This window comes from Peromyscus leucopus, chromosome 11, assembly GCF_004664715.2.
Source record: "Peromyscus leucopus breed LL Stock chromosome 11, UCI_PerLeu_2.1, whole genome shotgun sequence".
Taxonomy (NCBI): domain Eukaryota; kingdom Metazoa; phylum Chordata; class Mammalia; order Rodentia; family Cricetidae; genus Peromyscus; species Peromyscus leucopus.
In genome coordinates, this window is record NC_051072.1 from 1798846 (window position 1) to 1806271 (window position 7426).

The following is a 7426-nucleotide window of genomic DNA, read 5'->3' on the forward strand; positions in this document are numbered from 1 at the left end:
CTCCGGAAAGGAAGATGCCCCAAGACACTGCCCTGGTCTGTTAGTGGTCAACATGACACAGCTCAACACATCTAGGAAGAGTGGATCTCAATTAAGGAATTATCTTCAATCAAGGTACCCTGTAGGCAGTCGGTGAGGTATTTTATTGATTGGTGGTGGATGTGGGAGAGCCCTGCTCACTGTGGGCAATGCCACCCCTGGAAAGTTAGTCAGGGCTGTCTAAGAAGTCTCAAACTCATACACACACACACAAAGTATGCTAAGCAAGCCTTGAGGAGTAAGGGGAGCAATCCATTGAGCAGCACTCTTCCATGGCTTCTACTTCAGTTTCTACCTCCAGGTTCCTGCCCTGCTTGAGTCCCTGCCTCGATTTCCCTCAATGGACTGGGACCTGTGATACGTTGCTTTTGATCATGAGTCTTCTCAGAGCAATAGAAACCAAACTGAGACACAAAGGGTGGGAGGTAGACGAGAGGTGCCAGTATGAGATGCCACTGCATTCCCAGCACCCAGCACCCTCAGGTGCCCCGACCTAACTAACCAAGCATAGTTAGGAGCTCCAGACTTTGGGCAAGCAGCTATTGTCAGCCTCACATTTCTCCTCTCTGTTGCTTATGATTGTTAGGCTTCAGAACTAGGAAGAGGACAAATGAGGACCTACATCTTGGGGCATCTCTGCCCTCAGTGGTCCACCTGAGAATGTTCTAGCCATCTCTCCACAGAACTTAACCTTGTGTTGCTGGGCGATGTTCTGTATGGCAAATGTGTTGCTCTGATTGGTCAATAAATAAAACACTGATTGGCCAGTGGCTAGGCAGGAAGTATAGGCAGGACTAACAGAGAGGAAAAAAGAAAGAACAGGAAGACAGAAGGAGTCACTGCCAGCCGCTGCCAGGACAAGCTGCAAGTGAAGATGCCGGTAAGCCACGAGCCATGTGACAAGGTATAGATTTATAAAAATGGGTTAATTTAAAATATAATAACAGTTAGCAAGAAGCCTGCCATGGCCATACAGTTTGTAAGCAATCTAAGTCTGTGTTTACTTGGTTGGGTCTGAGCGGCTGTGGAACTGGCGGGTGAGAGAGATTTGTCCTGACTGTGGGCAAGGCAGGAAAACTCTAGCTACATTGTGTCTTTCACTAGCACTCTGAAACCAACATTACATGTGACTTATGGGCTTCCTTCTGGCTGCCTGCTACAGCAAGATAAGAGAATAAAAGAAACTGAAAAGAGAAAAAATACATAAAAAACAAAGTCCCCCCCTGTCCTGATTCTTTACTCCCCAACACCCCGTATATCATCCCTGCTTCAACAGTCTTCACTGAACATTGCCCCATTGCCCCAGTGATAAGGAAAACCTCTCCCTCTGTGTTCTGGATCATACCCTCCATTTCTCAGTTCCCTGCTGCTGAGGGAGGCAGCTGTGCCTGTATGATCCCACATGTGGAAGGGGAAGCACATCAGAGAATCACTCCTTCCCCTTAAAGATGAAATGTAATAAAAAGTAAAAATAGCCAATCACTGCTTGAAAAGGATCTGAATGTTCTCCTCAGGATTTGAGGTTGCATAATTGATTGACTGCGCTGGGCATCAGGTGTTGGGCTGTTGGAGTTTCTGTAGCAGTCAGATCAGCAAGAAAAAAGGTCCTGAGCACAGCACGCTCTGCCGCAGACTTGTCTATCAGGCTGAGGCTTGGAAAGTGGTTGTAACACGTGTTAAGGAATTTGTCTTCACTGCAACAACTTTGAAGGAGGAGTAGCAGCAGCAAAGAAAGAAACACAAGGGCCTGCCCTGAGGTGGATGCCCGGCAGCAGCAAGGTGAGGGCTAGACTGTGCTCCCTGCCATCTTTTGCTTTGATACTTGGGAGTGTCTACTGGGTCATTTTCCCCCCAAGTTAATTTCTATTATTTCTGCTGGTGTATTGTTTATAGGTCTGTGTGAAGGTGATTGGGTATAGACTAGATACAGAAAACTGCACAAAACCATGATCTTCAGGGATTTGGGGGCGCTTTTGGGGAGTCCACAGAGACTCCATAGTGAAGCCTCATTCCATTTTAGTTCAAGGTCAGAGAGTCTGAGCTTGTTTTGCCCTACAAGGATGCGCATTAGGATATTTTGGCCAAAGGTGTGGTTACCAGGTGTTTTGAAAATTAAGGGTCTACACTTGTTTGTACTTTGTACCTTGACCTTGAGAGAGGGAGGTCTTTTGCCTCTCCCCTTGCTGATGTATAAAAAGTCCATTAGGAATAAACTCAAGGCGACAGTGGTATTGACCCAGAGGCCTCCTCGCCCCCCTCCCCCAAAAGCTGTGTCTCTTGTCTTTTTCTTTGTCTACATCTATATTTGTCATATGTATTATTTCTCAATGCACATTCCCCTATACCACCAAGGACCATCACTCCGAGGTCGGGCTGGACCCAGTATGCCTTAAATCAAGATAGTGATGGTTATCTGTGCAGGAGAAGGAATCAGTATTTTGGCCAAGACCGTGCACTGTCACAGCTGTTATCACTGTGCACGTTGGTGTCTCTCTTCCTACAGGACTGTTACACTCCTTTGCCATCCACATTCAGACTTGACCTTGATTTGCTTGCACCACCAGGTGTGACGGGCTGCACAGGCTCCACCCAAGCAGAACCTTTATGCTCTGTGGGTTGTTGTCTTGACCCTCAATTGTCCTATATAATAATGGCCACCGCATCGCCAAGGCATTGGCTGCTCTGAAATAAGGACACATGGTGCTGAAGAATGTCATTTGGAAATAAGCCTGAGGTTTGACTAATTTGGTGTTGCAGCAAAATACAGTGAACAGCTTCACAGTTCTCCGGTGAAAACTCACAGAACAAGGGAGGCAAATGATGCCACACCTTGAAAGCATTGGGTCACTATGGCCAGAAGATTTCATCAAAACTGTAAAAATCTGAAAAAGGAAAGCTTGGCAGCACATCTACAAGACATCCAGATTACAGACTAGCTCCCGAAAAGATGAGTTGCCCTGCCTTAGTTCTCTTGGACCATGGTCATTGTGCTAGAAGAACCCTTGCTGCCCTTGGCTTTAGGAACATCCTGGTAATTAGAACTTACTTGGACACCACACAAATAGAACCAAATATACATGCCTTGCACGAGACCTTCCAGGGAGCTTTCAGAACTGACTTACTCAACAATGAGGCAAAACTTGGAGAACATTGGCTGATATCTGTACATTTAGGAGGGATGCCTAATGTAAATGATTTAAATTTACTTCTGCTATATTTATTTTTGGAGGATGTTTGATGACTGATATTCTGTTTATCTCTTTTTGCCCTAATACTTTCCTTAAAATACCTACATTTATGTATGCACACACATGCATAGGAGAGAGAGGCAGATAGAAAGACAGAGAGAGATCTATTAAATCTCAAACTTTCAAAGTTACTGTATAAATTGCATGGAAAACATATGAACAGCAGCAGGCTATAAGTAGAAGTTCAGTATAGCCTATCTCTGTTCTCATTAGAGCATCGATAAACAGCTTTGGGGAAGGAAAACTGAATGGAGACAGATATGTAGAGGGCTCTGGACAGCCCAACTCCTCCACTGCCAATTGTAGGCACATTCTCATGACCCACACTCAATTAATAGATGCTACAAACACAGCAGTTCTTCCATATCTCACCCAAGCCATCTCTTTGACTATGTGGTTAGCTATTAATCATTTTGCTAATGTGACATAGTACTCTTTTGTTTGTTTGATACATGCTGGAATGACAATATTTTCAAAAAAAATACCATTTATAATGTGCTAGATAGACTCCACCCTTTGTGTGTAGCTGCTTGGGATCAGAAGTGTTTGTGGGCTAGCTTTTGTGAGTGGCACCTGATAGGAAAGTGATGTGTTCAGATTCCTTAAAGCCAGTTTGAAAAAAATGGTGTACACATTAGGTTTTCAAAAATATAAAAACTCTGTATTCCTTTAAATATAAAATAGTAACTGGCATCAATTAATTTCCTTCAATAATACTTGGTCTGTAGAAATTTTCAGTGTGTTCCCATGTTTGTTATGGGTTGCTAGCTCACATAACAAGCTCAACATTCTGCTGTGCAAAATAATGATTCCGTGATGTTTGTTGCTCGATCTCATGAGAAATCTCCTGGTGAGTAGGGAGCTTACCACCAGTTTGTGATTCAAAGATCCCAAAGCATCCCATCTGTTGTTCCCCATCCTCTGGATGCTGGGGCAGCCCCAGGAAGTCCTCTGTGTCTAGGCTACCAAATGAAAAACGGTGAGAAAAGCACATCTGCTTCTAGGTCCCAAGGTTTGAAATGAAGGTATCAACTCCTCCTATAGCTCATTGCAAAAACAACAACAACAACAACAAAAAACCCACCTGGTTTTATGGCCAAATGTGAATTCAAAGTTCAGCTAGAAAATGTGTTTCCAAGTTTAGAAAGTATTTGTGCCAAACATCTCTATGCTGTGGAAGAAAGAGCATAGTTTTGGAGGAGCTAACTTCAATTTCATAAATACCTTATGGGGTGATACTTTTATTTTCTTGTCTTATAAGAAAGGCCCTGGCTGACCTTATCATACAGCTTGTTATGTAGACCAGACTAACCTCAAACTCACAGAGATCCACCTGCCTCTGCCTCCCACGTGCTAGGATCAAAGCTCTGTGCCACCACACCTGGCAATTTCCTAAATTCTCGTCCACATATTTCTACACTTTGCCTTCTCTGAATGTCAAGGTGTTGTCAGTGCTATTTCAAAATTCAGGATGCAACTTCTACAAACAGCTTTGTAGCATTAACATTCTGACTTTATCTCTCTACACAAATCATCTGTATTCTGGTTCTTAAAGCATTGTTGTGTAACACTGACTAATTAGTATGCATTTCATTCTCCTGAGCCCACTTGCAGAGTTCCAGACTGGAGCCACAATTTGAGCTGAGGACACACAGTATCATTCAAGGCACACATTCTTTCCCTAAGAGAATATACAAATATTAAATAGGATGACCCCAGAAACGGATTCCCAGAAAAGAATTCAGATAATTCCCAACTGTTCTTTTTGTCCATAGATTCATTCTGAAATTTTCTTAAACTAGATGTGTCCTTAGTGAGATTATTTTTTTGTTTCTGTTTTTTAATGCCTTGTTCAATTTTTCTCTAAGCTCACATGTCCCTGGATGATATTACTTATTGCTAAAAATGAACCGTTCTCTTCTTAGATGTCAGACATGAAGTCTCATTTTGCATTTCCTGGCTGGTGTAGAATATAAGTTAGCTACCTATGATTTTTTTACTGCAAAGTTGTTGAGGACTTTCTGAAAGGGGAAAGAACTAAATTTAATGTAATTTTCTCCTTGACATGTTCACCTACTTCTGCATCTCCTCAAAGCCCCATGGTGATGGCTGATCAGGCACAGAGCCACCTGAAACAGAGTGAGAGCATCTAGACAGCCATTTGTCCTGGTGTAAATCCGGTCACTAGGCCTCAGAGGTCAGACTAGAATGCATCATCCTCTGGAAGCAGGACTAGGCAGAGTGATATTTTCACAAGCAAAGGAGTGCCACGCTCTAGTCTCTCCCCTACTCTCTCTTTTTCAAGATAGGGTTTCTCTATGTAGCCCTGGCTGTCCTGGAATTCATTCTGTAGACCAGGCTGGCCTCAAACTCATATATCCATCTGCCTGCCTCTTTCTCTTGAGTGCTGGGATTAAAGGCATGTATCACCACCTCTCAGTCCCTCTCTATTCTTGATCACCTCAGGGAGGTGGCAAGGGGAGTTTGGAAAAAAGAGAAGAAAGAAGTCCATGCTGTTGACTCCATGGTACAGTCAGATTGCTTTCTTCTCGTTCTGTGATTTGTTTCCAACCAAATTGAGGGAGAACCTAATTGAATTGTCAACTGATAGATCATTAAAAGTGAGTTTGGGTGATGGATCTGCAGTATGACTCCTGAAGCAGTGTTTGCAAGCAGTTCAGAGAATTGAGTGACAGACCTATTACAATTTGATTCTATTTCCATCTCTTTATATGGATGAATTTTCTAAGTACTTGAACTTACAGCACTGAAAAGTAGGAAAAGAATTGATGCCTAATCCCCTTTTCATTTTAGCAATAAGTAATATCATCCAGGGACATGTGAGCTCAGGGGAAAATTGAATAAGGCATAAAAAAGAAGCAACACAAAAAAAAATCATCTCACTAAGGGACACATCTAGTTCAAGAAAATACTGTGTTCTTATAATTACCAAAAATTTGTGAGAGAGTCTTGCATTTGTTCTATTATTCAATGGTAATTATTTTAATGATAACTAAATCCAGAAATAATTATTCAAAACATGGAACAAGATATTTTAAATATCATATGGTATTTTAGAAAATTAAGTTTAAATACATACCAGTACTTACACTGTAGAAAAGCATAATGGAAATGCAAATTCAATGAGGAAAAGAAATGGCGTAAAACTTCTGTAAAAGAGAAGTTGCTCGTGTAGTTATAAAAATAGTCACTAGCAGATAACAAATTACTTTAGAATTTAAAATCCTTTGGATATATTTACTAAAGAAAATATATAAAAGTTTTATTTAAAATTTCCATTGTTTCTAGAACATTTGAAATTATATCCATGTAATTATTTTAACTTCTGATCAAATATTTGAATATTAATCTACACTGTATTTTTTCAGCACAGCAGTCATTTTTAACTCAAAGGATGTTATGTACTAGATGGTGCAAGTACCATGCTCCCTTTGGGAAATCTGAAGTTAGAGAAACATACGACTTCCCAGAAGGAGAATGGAACCTACATCATCGGTGAACAGCATCCTGGCTGCGCTAAACATGGTGACACATTCTTTTCTGGTTCTTCCACTGAGACAAAGATTCTCTCTTTCTTATCCTTAAGATGTGCTTTATGCTGGCCACTCAAAGGCTGTAGAAGGGACACTTTGGGGTCAGGTTGGAAGAAAACTGCAACATTTCCTTACTCTTTAAAAAAAAAATAAGAGCAATCTCAGTCCCATCTCAAGTAGAGAGAAAGTAGTCATAAACACATTTCACATGGCTCTGGACCCCCAGACATGCACAGCCACCTCTAACATCTACACACCACCTGAGAGGAGCATCTTTACTGCTGACAAGACTGCCATGCCCAGCATCACCTGAGTCCACAGCCTACATAAGGATCCTCAGTTGGGTGCACTGGGTAGCTGTTCCAGCTTTGACCTGGAAATACTACCCCCAATGAGGCTTCCAGTAACTGTCACACCTACCTATGACCTGCCCCTGAGATGGGGCCAAGACAGGAGCCTTTAAGACCCAAGATCTGGATGTGCTGGCTATTTTGGTTCCTGGTGATTCTGAATGCTGGATGGTAGACTGAGTGGAGGTCTCCAGAGAATCCAGCTGGACTGCACCTCACCTCTCCCAGGTCCTGT